Source organism: Myotis daubentonii, chromosome 16 (genome assembly GCF_963259705.1).
Source record: "Myotis daubentonii chromosome 16, mMyoDau2.1, whole genome shotgun sequence".
Taxonomy (NCBI): domain Eukaryota; kingdom Metazoa; phylum Chordata; class Mammalia; order Chiroptera; family Vespertilionidae; genus Myotis; species Myotis daubentonii.
The window spans coordinates 56,154,139-56,168,449 of record NC_081855.1 but is presented as its reverse complement, the minus strand read 5'-3'; the positions used below and the strand labels follow the sequence as shown (position 1 = coordinate 56,168,449).

The 14,311-nt window shown below is 65.7% G+C and overlaps 1 protein-coding gene across 1 annotated transcript in view; it reads left to right on the top strand.

Annotated features, from left to right (window-relative positions):
- Nucleotides 1–12,413: 12,413 nt before the first annotated feature.
- RBFOX3 (RNA binding fox-1 homolog 3) overlaps nt 12,414–14,311 on the top strand; it is an 81,247-nt gene continuing 79,349 nt past the window's right edge. The window contains exon 1 of the mRNA XM_059671436.1: nt 12,414–12,518. The gene's annotated coding sequence lies outside the window, so the exon portion shown is untranslated. The remainder of the gene's footprint in view (nt 12,519–14,311) is intronic.

Here is a 14,311-nt window from a genome sequence, read left to right as displayed (position 1 = left end):
GGACCCAGCTGCTCCCCCCTGTGCCTTGGGGGCGGCAGGGCTCCCAGCTGGACGTTGGCCCTTTAAACGACAGAACGAAGGAGGCCTCACACTGGGCTGGGCGTCTGAGCCCATCGGTGGCTGCGCAGGTGGTGCTGGGGGGACCGGTGGCATCCAGGAGGCGGGGCTGCCGCGCCCCCTGTTGGAGACGGGGGACCGGAGGCTCAGAGAGGCCGCGGAAGCTGGTGGGGGTCAGAGCCGCGACCCCAACCCTGCTCTGCACTCAGGTGCCAGGTGCGCCCGGCTCTGCCCCCCGACCCTGCCCCAGGCCCTGCCTCCTGCCCCGGCCCTGGTCTCCTCTGCTCGCCCCATCGTCTGCCTCCCACGCCCGACGAGGACACTGACAGCCACAGGCGACCCGCGGCACCCACGGCCCCCCCTTCCAGGTGCCCCCCACATTCCTGCACCCCCACCCCCTGCAGAAGCCTCACAGCCTCCCCCTTCCGCGCAGGCAAACTCCTGCCATCTGCTCCCCAGAACCCATGGTGATGAGGGATTGGGTGCCCGGCCTCTGCCTGCCCCCCCATTCAGCCAGTCCCCCCCTTAATCCAGGAGAACCGTTTGCTCGCGCCTCACAGCCGCTCCCACTGGGGAATAATTAAGCCGTCAGCACATCGGGGCTAATGAGTCCCACTCTCACTCGGGGGTTCGCAGGTCATTTGCTTGCTCCACGCTGGCCCAGGAGGTGCCAGCTCAGGCTGAGCAGCTGCCAATGGGTCCTGCCTCCCGGCCCCTCCCCCAGCTCTCCGGAGACCTGCTGAGCAGGGATGAGGCACGCACAGTGCCCATAGCACCCATAGCACGCCCCCCACAGCACCCATAGCAGCACCCCCCCAGCACCCATAGCACGCCCCCCCAGCACCCATAGCAGCACCCTCAGCACCCATGGCCCCCCCAGCACGCACTCCCCCTACCCCGGCACCCTCAACATGCACGGCCCCCACCAGGCTCCAGGCAGGGCCCGGCCGCACCTGCTTCTGCTCTTTCTCAGGCACCTGGCGCCCAGGTAACCCAGGTGTCACCTGAGGACACGTGTGGGCGTTTCCCGTGCTCCCCGAGGATGCCCTCACCCCGGGAGCCCTCGGCGGACTGGCTGGCTGGCTGCCTGCGCCCCTGCCCACGGGGGAGTCTGTTTTCCTGACGTCTCTGTCCTGTCTCCCTATTCTGGTTCAAAGTTAGCTACCTGTTTCGAGCGGTAGTACCCGCGGTCGACCACCTGGTGGCGCAGGCGAGCCACCCACGAGGGCAGCTCTGTGTGTGTGAACCTCCAAGAGAATTCCGCTGCCCCTGTGAACGGTTCTAGACACCCCCCCTCCACCCCCCGTGAAGCGCGTGGGGGGGGGGCCGCTGTGAACACAGGCGTCGGGGCTGCAGGAGGACAGCGAGCGCACCCACGCGACTGTTTTGAAAGAATGGGTTTTTAGAAACTGCTTTTCCTCCCGCTGGCATGGCTGAGCGTTGACCCAGGAACCAGGAGGTCAGGGTTCGACTCCCGGTCAGGGCACATGCCGGGATTGCGGGCTCGATCCCCAGTGGGGGGTGTGCAGGAGGCAGCCGATCCATGACTCTCTCTCATCGTTGAAGTTTTTCTCTCTCTCGCCCTCTCCCTTCCTCCCGGAAATCAATTTAAAAGTTTTTGTAAAGAACGTGTTTCCTGTTGTTCTGGTTTGCCTGGGGCGGGGTCCTTGGTGTGGAGGAGACTGTGCGCTCCTCCCGTGGCAGCTCCTGGGGCCTCTGGGCAAGCGTGGCCGGCTCGGAGTGTGCCCGGGGGCTTCGATCCTGGCCCCAGTGCTGGGCAAGGTCAGAGCCGTGACAGGGCAGGTAGGGGTCCTGGGACCCCCCCCCCACGGGTGTTTGTGTAGCTGCTACGTGCCAGGCTCCCTACCTGTGAGGTGGCCGGGGGGGGCGGTGTCATTGCTCAGCACGGGGGCCAGGACACCCCACGCCCCATGGTATTTCCTAGTCCCGCAGGCACTTGCTATGTCCGTCTGTCTGTCTGAGCCTCATGTTCCTCACTCTTTACTAGTGACCCAGTGCACGGATTCATGCACAGTGAAAGGAAATTGATTAGAAGGTGGCCAGCGGGGCGGGCCTGGGTGAGACGGGCCAGACACGCCCTGGAGACAACCTCCCGCGGTCCCTCCCCGGCGTCTGTGGAGTGAGCGGGGTCCCTCCGGCAGGCGGGGTCCCCGGGCCTGGCCTGCGGGGATCGGGCAGAAACCGGCTCTCGGACATCCCCCGAGAGGTCCCGGGGTGCAGAGGGCGCTCTGCAAAGTTGCTGTCGGACAGGGTGCGGAACGCAATCACACGTGTGCAGCAAACCAGATTCGGGGCCGACAGTGCCCAGCAACAGCATAACCCACAGCCCAGGGTGGAATCACGCGGCCCCACGAGGAATCGGGCTCCCTCCTCGCTGGTTTCGGGTGCGTCACCTGAGAACCGCCGCTGCCAAGTCACTGCAGCTCGGCAGCTCCTGCGTTGAGTGTCTGCCCCCTGGTGGTCAGTGCGCATCATAGTGCCCGGATGGATGGTGGGAGGGGCACTTAGCAGATTAGCCTTTTATATATACAGATTCCTTCCCATTGTCCCCCACTCGCCTCCATCCACACCCCAGGGAGCCCCGAGGTCAGCGAACAGGAGCTCGGGGCCCCTTATCTTGTCATTGCCAGACGTTTCCCACCCTACACCCTGTTCGCAGAAGATCCTGCTCCAACCCCATCCCACTGACCGTGGCTGGAGGCCCCCGTCCCACTCCGCCAGCGCCTGTGGGCCGAGGCCGGGCTGGGTCAGTCTGCAGGCCTCGGACTTCTTCTGAGCACTGCTGACCGCTTTCTGCACCCAGGAGCCGGGGATGGCGAGAAGGAGGAAGACAGTGGAGGAGTGGAGACTCTATCTGTCGGGCCTGGTGTCGGGAGGAGCCTGCGTCCTGGGAACGCCGAGTGGGCACTGGGTGACACGGCCATGGGCCTGCCTCTCGCCCTGGACGGCGCCTGGCCCTGTGGGACTTTCTCCGCGGGATTAAGGCGGCTCCTGCCTCTGTCCGCGGGGAAGGCGGGGCGCAGGCGCAGGCGGGGCTCAGGGTTACCTGATGGTGCACAGGTGCTCTGGCCTCTGAGCTGGCCCCGCGGTACCGACCAGCACCACAAGGCGGCGCCAAAGGCTGCGGCACAGGAGAGCGCGTCTTCCCAGGATGCAGGGACGCGCCCTGGTCCGTGCCCTCCGCCCCTCCTTCCCCCTCCCCGGCAGGTTCCAGCCACCGACCATTCTGTCTTCTAATAGCGGGTCAGGGGCTGGTGGGGCTTGTTGGTGGAGAGGCGCCCCCAGGCCTGGGCCGCCTGGCTGCTGGCAGGAGGCCTCCCAGGGACACCAGGACCGAGCCCTGAAAGCCCAGACCGGCCTACGGAAAGGTTTTTGGGCGTTTGGTTCATCTCTTGGCCTCGTCCTATGATGGCGTCTTTGAGTTGCAGATGTCCCTGGTGCTATCGCTTGGGATTCTAATTCTGGAAAAGGAAGTGTGTGCGCGTGAGCTCACACTCACTAGTGACTGAGCAGCCATGGGGGCCCGTCAGAGGGGGCCCTTCCTCCCCAGAGGCTCAGAGGCGTCGTCAGGGGCCGGCACAGGCTGGGCCGCGCTCGGAGACACAGCCTGAGGCTTAGATCTGTGACGAGTCCAGCTTGTTTCTGGCCACGCTGCGTGGTGCGTCGCTGGGACGGCCCCGCGTCATGGTCACCAAACTCCGAACTCCAGGACTCAGGCTCCCAGCAGAGAGTGAGGCGGCTGCACACGGGTTCTGGCAGCTTCCGTCAGGAGTGACACAGCCCCCTCCCCCCCCCCATTGCCCGAACCAAGCCCGGATGGCGAGGGAACGGCAGCGCGGTGCTGGCCCCACAGTGGCCGCCACGAACACCGGGAGGCTGCCTTCTCCACATGCCCAGGACTAGCCCGGCGCCGGGCCCGGCTTCACGGAGACCAGCCCGTGGGTGTCCCGGCTCTGACACACACAGGCTTCAATCACGCGCTCAGGGGCGCGCAGCTGGGACGGGGCCGAGCGAGTTTCCGGCCGTGTGGCCGCGAAGTCTGTGCACGGAGCCGTCCCAGTGGGAGGAGGACTGAGGGGTGGCCAGCTGCCTCGGTTTCCTCCGTTTAACCCCGCCTGTGTCCTCCCTCAGGCGCACAATGAGATGACGGATGTCGAGGAGGAAGCTAAAGTCAGAGGATGAGCGTTCAAAATGATGACTCTTTAGCCTTTTAGATCAACAATCCCCCTTTCTGTGGATAAAAGCTCTGGCCTAGTTTCCAAAACGTATGCATGTCCGTAACCTAAAATTGTCCACAATATTCTTTTTGTTAAAATATTCTTATTGATTTCAGAGAGAAGGGAAGAGGGAGAGAAAGAGAGAAACATCAGTGGTGAGAGAGACTCAAGGATCGGCTGCCTCCTGCACGCCCCACACTGGGGATCGAGCCCACAAGCCGGGCCTGTGCCCTGACCGGGACTCGAACCCTGACCTCCTGCTTCATAGGTCGACGCTCAACCACTGAGCCACGCCGGCCGGCCGCTGTATTCTAAAACCTGTAGACCACGGTGAAGGTCGCTGGTCCCTTGGTGGCTGTCGGAAGAACGCTCGCCATCCTTTGAAATGCTTATGTTCTAAAGCAGAAGGGAGCTTCGCTTGGGTATTGGCTTCTTGTAGGTATAACTGACTTTGTAGCAGAAAATTAAAAGAAAGATATTTGCTTCTTGCCTTTTTTTTTAAAATGAAAGCTATGGCAAACTTGAAAAAAGAGGAGGAGGAGGGGGGGGGAGGAGGAGGACGGGGAGGGGGAGGAGGAGGGGGGGAGGGGGAGGAGGCCAGTGGACAAATAAACCTACTGAGGCCAACACAGTGGCGGATGCTGGTCAGCAGCGTTGCCATGGCAGCAGGAAGCCTGGGACCAATTGGAGGTGGGGAGCAGTGCCATGCACGTTTCTTCCACCAGGTGGCAGCAGTGTCCTCACAAACCACCTGCCACCTGCCAAGTGAGCCTGGGATCCAGGAAGGGGGGGGGCAGGCCTTCCGTGTGACCCCTTCTCTTACAGATAAAGAAACTGAGGGCCAGAAGGAGGTGTGCTGCCCCAAGCACATGCACTCTGGTGGCCACACAGGGCCCTGTGGCCTGTGTCCCTACATACCCTCCCCCCCCACTCCAACCCACGGCACACATGCCTGCCTCAGTCTGGGCCTCATTTCCAATCCCCCCCCCCGCCCCGTGGGGCCAGCATTGAGCCCGTGGAAAAGGGTGGTGAGGCTCTGGTTGGGCGGGCAGGACACCGCAGGTCAGAGTGAAAGGGAGGTAGCAGCATACCCATTATCCAGATGTGGACACTGAGGCTCAGTCCCCCCAGGGCGGAGCTGGATCGAAAGCCCGGCTCTGTCCCTCGGTATTGCTGCCCTCAGGTGTCAGGTGACAGGTGCTGGGGTGGCTGAGGAACCTGCCCTCCCCCTGCAGCGACGACAAAGCCACGGAAGGTGGAAGCGGACGAGGGGCCGTGTGATGACAGTGCTATTTAGGACAATGGACCTGGGTTTGCCAGGGAAGAAGGCGCCAGGCTGGGGGCCTGCCTGGAGGAGGGTGCGGACCGCCAGGCGCGAGGCGTGAGGCTGTGACGGGAGGGGTGTGAGGAGAAAGCGCGGGAGACCGAGGGGACTCAGGCCAGCTGAGCAGCGCCGTGCCCACCTCCTCTGGACCCCTCAGGCGCGGGCCACACCGGACGCACAGGTGCGGGGTCCCCGGAAGCCCAGGCCCCGCGCTGGGCCTCCCGCACAGGGAGCGCTTGCCAGGAGCCGGGGCAGCCGGCATCCCACTGCTTTCACTGCCCCTCGGGTGGGGGGCGGACCCTCCACCCTTCCTGGCCCCATGGGGAGGGACTGTGGGCCTTCGAGGCCACGGCTGCCTGGGGGGAAGCTGAGGAACTGGGGTCAGAGGGGGAGGGCGAAGGGGGCAGCTGGAGGCCCTGGGGGCTCGGTGACTCGGTGCCGCCCCTCCACGCACACAGCCCCTCCCCGTCCTTGCCTGTGCCGTGGTCTCGGGACAGGCGGTGTCAGATCGGCAGCCAGGGCTCTGGTGCATGTGTCCACATGCATGTGCATGTGTGCGTGCGTGCACGTGTGTGCACATGTGTGTGCGTGTGTATGTGTGTGTGTGAGGGGAGATGGATGACTTCGGGGCGAATCTGAGACGCTGCCCGGGCTCCCCGCCCCCTCCACCCTGGTGTCCCCCAGGGAATGTCCTGCCCGGCCCCCCGGCCCTCACCCCCCCCCCCCCCCCCGTGGCAGCGCCGTTCCCTCTGCCTCAGCGGCAAGGAGACCGGAGGAGCCGCATATCAGCCCGCAGGGACGGCTTCAGGCAAACGGCCCCCGAAAGCTGTCCGCACGGACACCAGTCTCGCAGGCTCACGCATGTGCATGTGGAGCTCATGCATGTGCGTGTGGAGCGGCTGGGCCTGTGTGGGAAGGCCTTTGCTGAGGGGAGGGGCGCTCACGGCTGCGTGCGGTGTGGCTCCAGCAAGCACGCTGCCACCCAGTCCCCGGGCAGGTCTGTGCCCTTCGGAAGGGACTTGGTTTTTGCCGTTTGCGACAAGCGTCCGGCTGCTCTGCTCTGGGGCGTGATTGGTGGGGCGCAGACGGGGAGGCTGAGCCCGTCCTGCGTGGGCTGGAGGCCCCGGACCCTGCGCACGTGGCGGGGCCTGGGCGAGGCGGCCCCGGCTGGGGTCTGAGCGTCTGTGCAGAGCTTGCCTCCCTCCACGGACGGCGCCCCAACGCGGGCATCACGGCCTCCAGGGAGGGTGCCCGGCGGCCAGGTGTGTGCAGAGCAGCCCCGCCTCTGGCTCCTGGAGCCCAGGGTGTGGGGCCCTGTCCCGGTGGGAGCGGCCGGACCCTCGTGTGAACGCGCCGCTGTCGGAGCCGTCGCGGGAGCCGCAGTGAAGTGTCCACGAAGGAGATAATTGAAAATCAAAAAAGACTTTGTTAATTTGATTAGTCGGAGCCGCCGCTGAATTGTTCTTCATCAGAAGAGATTTCATTCTGACACGCAATTAAGTCCTTCTGCTGGGAGGCCTCGCGGCACCGGCTGGGCGGGAGGGGGAGGGGGTTGCTCAGAATTGTGGGGGGTGGGGTCTTGGGAGAGGGAGGGAGGGGTGCTGCCACCGGCTCTCAGAAAGGCCGGACAGAGTGACAGGCCGGGGCCTGGGGGGCCGGGCGGCGGCTCCCCCCCAGGAAGGAGAGGGGGCCCGTGGGGGGGCGCTGAGCCGTGTGCCCAGGTCCCCGGTGGCCTGAGGGCCATTAGTTTGATTCTCAGGCGGAAGATAAGGGGGAGCTGGGTCACCGGGCGGGGGGGGGGGGGCCGGACGGCAGTTGGTGCCTGAAACCAGGACACATCCAGGACCTGGGCCCACACGTGAGTCCGGGGGGAGCACACGGGCCTGCAGGTGGCCCAGGCGATGGAGCCGGCGGCTCGGCCCTCTCCCCACGCGGCCCCTGCACCCCAGGCCTCACCCTCCCTCCCGCGAAGGAAGTCAGGGTGTCATCTCTCCAACGGGGTGGTGTCTGCTCAGACGTCACTCACGCCTCCCAGAGGGTCAGGGAAATGCTGAGACGCAGACAAAATAAAACACGCGTCAGGGGTGGGGCCGGAACGTGCGCCCCGTCTCTGGCCAAGCCCTGGGCCCCTCTGGGCGGCGGGCGGCTCGTCCGCAGTGCCTGTCCCCGAGGCCGGGCTGTGACCGCCGCCTGTGCCAGGCGCCGGGGACCCGCCAGGGAGCCAGCGACAGTCCGGCCCGAGGGCTGATGGCCTCCGCCTGGCGAGGGTCCGAGGTGCTGGGCCCGCGCTCGGGGCCCTGCGCTGGGGTGTGAATCCGACACCCGCCGACGCCCCGTGTCTGACGGCTCCGTGGAATCTCGGGGCTTTCTCTGTCAATGACGCCGCCCGGAAAGGACCATTTCCCTCCCCGCCCCCGCCCGCCGGCCCCTCCCGCTCCTTCCCGCATCGCAGGGTGCGGCGAGCCTCGCCGTCCCGTGTTCTTCAGACCCCCCCCCCCCCTCGGCACTTGCTCCTTCCTCGCTCTGTGGCCGCCGCTTCCCTCCTGTGCTCGCTGCGCCTCCCTGTCCTCTGGGTGGCCGTCCAGCTGAGACGGGAGGAAATGGGTGCCACACACACAGCGGACAGAGGTTTGTAACAAGAACATCGGGAGAACGGCTCCGAGGCCGGAGGAAAGCAAAGTCCCGATGGAGCGGAGGCCGAGGGCAGACGGGAAGGCCGTGCGGACGTTCACGCGCAACCGACACGTGAGGGGGGCCGCCTAGACTCCCGGGAGCCTGTGAGGGCGGGGCATGAGGCCACCCTTTCGGATAGCACCCCCCAATATATTAGGGGGAGATGTGCAGGCAACCCTGAGCCGGGTCCCGGGGAGAAGCAGGAGGGACGCGGTGTCCTGGGTCCCCGGGGGCGGGAGGGGGGTCGCGCCCACAGCCTCCAGCTGGACAGAGCCCCCCCTGCGGCGGAGGACATGTGGGTCTCAGTGAATACGAGCCGCCGCGAGGGCCTCGGCCAGGACGCGCCAGTGAGTCACGGGCACCGCCGGCTGCGGCTTCCTGGATGGAGGCCTTCCAGGCCCCTCCGGTGATTTCTGGAAGGAAAGAGGAAAACGCAGCGCCCTTCCTGGGACGGGGCCGCGGGCGGGTTCTTTCATTGTTTCTTTATTGATTTCGGGGTGCGGGGTGGGGGGAGAAGCAGCCACGATGGGAGAACATCTTACAGAGTGGCCCCCGGGCCGCCCAGCACCATCGGACGCCGGGGTTCCTTCTTCAGCGTCTGCTTGCGGCCACGCTGAGCTTTTCTTATAGAAAGGTCTTGGGGTGTTTTCTCTGCGTCTCTCATCGGGGTTTTAGACGCCACGGCCCCCCCCAGCCGCCGCCCTCACACAGGAAGCCAGGTCAGCGTCCCAGTCCCTCTCGGTCACGGTCGCCCTTTTTTCTCCACGAGCGAAGCCCCCGGTTCATGGGCGGGCAGGGGCTGGGGTGGCGGGCAGTGTCCCTCGGGGCTGAGGGCAGGACGGGCAGACGGCTCCCCGCAGCCCAGGCCGCGTTCTCGGGGCTTCCCGGCGCCCACCTCTCCCTCCGGCTGCGCATCACCTCCTCAGCAGGCGAAAGCCCTGCATTTAATCAGAAGAGAGAAGAACCGCCCGCCCGGCCGGCGCGGCTCAGGGGCTGAGCATGGACCTAGGAACCAGGAGGCCAGGGTTCGATCCCCCGTCAGGGCACAGGCCCGGGCTGCAGGCTCCATCCCCAGCGGGGGGCGTGCAGGAGGCAGCGGATCAGTGATTCTCTCTCATCATGGATGTTTCTATGTCTCTTTCCCTCTCCCTTCCTCTCGGAAATCAATAACAATATATTAAAGAGAAAGAGAGAGGGGGGAACCGACTCTGACCGGCATCCCCGGCCGAGAGGAGAAAAAAATACATCAACAAACGCCCAACAAAACACAAATAAGCGTCTGACGCACAGCGATCAGGGAGGAGGAGGCCGTTCTGAGGCTGACGGGAGGCCCTGTGCCGCCCGCCCGCCGAGCGCAGAGGCTCATGTGTCAGTCACCAGCCGCCAGGTGCTCCCCCGCGGCCGTGAATAACCCGTGTGATGACTGTTACACGAGGAGCGGCTGATACGGCAGGAGCCCGAGACCAAGCCGGGCACGGGGCGGGAGCGGGGCTGCCGTTCCCCTGACGGCAGGTGGCAGGTGCGCCGGCGCCCGCGGCTCGGGTTTGCAGGGGGCGGACAGGCCCTCCCTCCGCAGCCGGTTCCGAGGTGCTGCCCGAGCCGGGACCTGGAGACGGAGCGAGGAGGAGGCTGCCCCCCGGGCTCTGTCCCGGCCCCGGCGGCAGGGGGAGGCCGCCGTCCACACCCAGCGCCGGCCCCTCCCCGCCTCCTGGCCCGCAGGCTGGGCGCCCAGGGACAAGGAGCACAGTGGTTACACACCAGGCGGCAGGGGGAGGTCAGATTGCGAAGAGGGGTGCTCTCATGCTAACGGCCTGAGGAGGCGCAATGCGACGCTGCAAAAATAAGCCGCAGCAGGTGAACTATTATTGGGCTGTTCCTGTGCGTGTGTGCACACACACGTGCATGTGCACACACAGGTGTGCACACACTTCCACAAGCACATGCCTGAATTCCTGTGTGGGTGACTATGTACACGCCCACACATGTGCAGATGACCACAGTGCTGTGTGCATGACTCAGTACACACGCACACACACGCACGCACACACATGCGCACACACACTTGTCTGAATTCCTGTGTGCACAACTATGCAGTGCACGTGTGTGTGCATGTGTGTGCATGTGTGTGCAGCCATGCCTGCGTTCCCGTGTGCACGCGTGCACACCACAGACACTCAGAGGTGCCTTTCATCCTCCCTCCAAGCGGCTTTTTGGGGAACCGACTGCCGCAGCCCAGGCGCCGTCCTCATGCCAGTTGGACGCCTCGCGGGTGTGACTCGCTCGGACGTGGAACGGGGCTCGGTGCGTGGCCCTCGGAGCGGCGGGCAGGAGGGCGGGTGTGGCACCCCCTCCCGCTTCGCCCCGCGTGTGCCCCTCCCGCCGCCTGCCTGCCGACGCGGGGTTGGCTTCCGTGGTTAGCAGCGAGACCCAGGTGTTCGTCACAGATGTTTTCCTCTTTCTTTCCCTTGTTTTTTCTCACTCGTCAAACAAGCCCGGCGTCAGGAAACACGGCAGGGCGCGCGCCCCGGTGTCGGAGCGCCAGGAATCACGCGCTCACCAAGGCGTGTTCCCTTCGCCGCCCGGTCGCGCCGCCTTCCAGGTGCGTTGGACGTGCGGAGTCACACCGCCCCGTCCGGCTGGGGAGACCGCAGGGGTGAAGCAACAGAAAAGGGGGGAGGCTGCAGGGGGCCCCCAGGGCTGACGGGAGATCGGTGGGCGACCGGTGGGCAGGATTCCAGGTCACAGGGAGGGATGGTGCGGAGGTCGGAGGTGGCATTTGGGGGAGAGAGAGGAGGCGCCTGCGTGGCAGTGGGGGAGGGAGAGTCCCTGGAGCCGGAGCTGGAGCCGGAGCCAGAGCCGGAGCCGGGGACCAAGGACAGGGAGCGGACGGCAGGGGCTCAGTGGCGGCTCTGAGGGCCGGCGTCCTGGGGGAGGGCCGTGTGTGCTGAGGGGGTCAGTCTTCGGGAGAAGCCATCCCCCACAGACACCCTCTCTCCCCAGGACCTTCCTTTCCTCCTGCGCCTCCCGCTCCGGGCACTTCTGCCCCCTCCCTTGTCTGTCGGCACCCCAGCCTCTTCGATGTTCACCGGGAGAATTCAGCCCAGACCCCCAGCCTGCGCAGTGGGTGCTGGCGGCCCTGGCAGGTTCTGGCGCCAACGGCAGGGCACGTGTTAGCAAAGGAGATGAATCAGAGTAAATGCCCACCCCCCCAGGCCCCAGCCCCCCGCCCGGCCGGCAGACCTCCCCACGCAGAGCGAACTGCTTCCTCCCGTCTGGCTGTCCCTGAGGTCCCCCAGGGCTGGCTCGGAGACGCCTCCCGCCTCCTCTGTGAGCCCCAGTTTACAGGGTCCCCTCCGCGTGGCTTTTCAGCGTCTCCATGGACACGTCGTGCATCTCGCTCATCACACGAGCCAGGCCCCGGACGCAGGCTGATCCCATTGGTTGAAAGGTCTTTGTGAACCCCAGAGGGGTCCCCTGTGACCGGGGCTGGATCACGCGGCTTTTACTCGCTTGTGACTCTGCAGGTGGCACCATGTGAGATCAGGGCCAGAGCCGGGCACACGGCTGCCCGCTGAGGTTCCTGCGAGCCAGGGCAACGCTGAGACGACCCCCACCCAGGCTGCGTCTACGCGAGTGAAGGGGGGGCGCTGGGACCATGACGCAGGCGTCCCCCATCGGCCTGGTGGCCCTGTGCTGCTTGTGGCGAGGCCCCCACAGGAGCGGCAGGGCTGGGGCCTCGGCGCCCAGGCGGTGAGCGGGCCGCCCGCTTCCTCCGTGGCCGTGTTTGCAGACGCCGTCCCCCTGGCTCCGTCCTGGGACTGATTTTTATTGATCTCGGAGAGGAAGGGGGAGGGAGCGAGCGAGAAACACCGATGATGGGAGAGAGTCATGGACCGGCAGCCTCCTGCACGGCCCTCCTGGGGATCGAGCCTGCAACCCGAGCCTGTGCCCCGACCGGGAATCGAACCCGGGACCCTTCAGTCCGCAGGCCAACGCTCTGTCCCCTGAGCCACACCGGCCAGGGCCGTCCTAGGACATTTTTAACTGGGAGCACGGGAGAGGGTGTGTGATGGTCTCCAGACAGTCGGAGATCGAAACGGTTCTGTTCTTGTGTTTTCTCCCCACAGCGCGGCGTCGAGTCTGATCCATCGGGGGAGGACCTGCCGCGTTTCCCCCGAGGGCCTGCGGCCTCGGCTGGGCCCGTCCCAGGAGCCACCTGCAGACTGGTGAGTGCCTTGGCCGCACCTTCTCTCCGCACGCTGGCTCTCAGATCCCGGCCCCTCGGAGGCCGGCCTGGGCAGGAAGGTGGCCTGGAGGGCTGGGGGGGGGCGGGGGGTGTGTGGCTTGGAGGGCTGGGGGGTGTGTGGCCTGGAGGGCTGGGGTGCCCTGCTGGGAATGAGGCAGGCCCACCCTCCCCCCTTCCTTCCTGGACCCGTCACAAAATGCAAACCAGCGAGTGTGTAATAGATAATGAACAGGCTGATCAGCCAGCAGGGGACGCAAGGAGATACACAATTTTGATTACCCTTGGGCTGCCCGTGATCCCTCCCTGCCTTTTTACTAAGCTCTGTCGACGGGCGCCCCGAATACCGCGTGCCATCCTGGCAAGTCCCTGCCCGCTGCTGCGGGGTCTCCCACCGGCCTGCCCTGGGCTGGACACGCGTGACCTCAGGGCCTCGCAGGGGCAGCAGCCCGGCTCCGGTACCTGGCAAAGGGCTCAAGTGCCGGGGCTGGCGGAGACCAGGTGGGTCGTGCTCAGCTCCCAGTTCCGCCGCTGCCCTCCGCCCGCCGCCCGCCGCAGCGCTGCTTATATGCTGGCGGACTTAGCGACCTTTACTGGGCTTGGCACCTGCCCTGTACGTGCCAGCTCGCTGGCCTCCCCAGGGAGGCCCTGGCCCATGAATAGCCTGGGCCGAGGTCCCTCCTGCTCCCAGTGCCAACAGGGAAAGTGGGGTCCCTCCTGCTCCCAGTGCCAACAGGGAAAGTGGGGTCCCTCCTGCTCCCAGTGCCAACACGGAAAGTGGGTTAACACATATCAAACAAAAGGCCCTCAAGGGGGCCTGCGGCCAACTGTGTCCCAGATGCTCCCAGAGTGGCTGCTGGGCCCCGGCGGGTGTGGGCTCCCCTCCCCCTCCCCTCCTGCCCCACCCCCACCAGGTCCAGCACCCAGCCTGTGGGTCTGAGGACAGGGCTCCGTGTGGTCTTTGGGCGCGTGGAGCCGCACAGCGGAGGCATGGATTGATTTCCCGGGGGCCATGGGCCCTGGAGGCATGTGCGTGGGGTCAGAGGCCGGGAGCCTTGTCCGCCAGGGAGGGTGGGTGACCGATGGACCACAGCCAGACCTGTGCCTCCTGCCAGGCGAGGCCGCCTGGGGCTGGCACCTGCCCCCAGCACAGGGGCTCGGTCAGTGTCTGAGGAATGAGTGTAGGGCCCCCAGGAGGAATGGGTGAGAGACAGCCACGTGGACGAGGGGGGCGGGTCTCCTGCAGACGGGTGTGTGCGTGCACCGGCCCAGGACACGGCGCCAGACCTCAGGGCGTGCATGTGTGTGCATGCAGGTATGTGCGTGCGCGTGCATGTGTGCGCACGTAGGTATGCGTGTGTGCGTGCATGCGTGTATGTGTGTGTGCGTGTGTGTGGGGGGGAGAGGTAACCTTTTTCGGGGGTTAGAGTTTTTTTACAGTATCTGGCTGATGGCAGGTGGTTTCGGAGAAGTTCCTTGTGTCTTCTGTTCGAGTCTGCGCACGGGGAGCCCGTACGTCCCGCTGCGGGTCTGGCTGCGTCAGCGGTCTGCGGAATGAACTGACAGTAAACGCGACAAAGGTCTCTAATTCACCTCGCTCGCTCTGCCTCCGCCCTCCGCCCGCCCCTTCCCAACGCCCCGCTCCTGCCCCCAGCACTCCCCCCGCCCCACAAGCTGTAACTGAAACGCGGGGAAATGGAAGATGGCCCTTCCCGGGAATGCCGCGGGCTTGTTCGTTACGCGACGCCTCGGGACTCGGGACTGTGTACAGAGAGC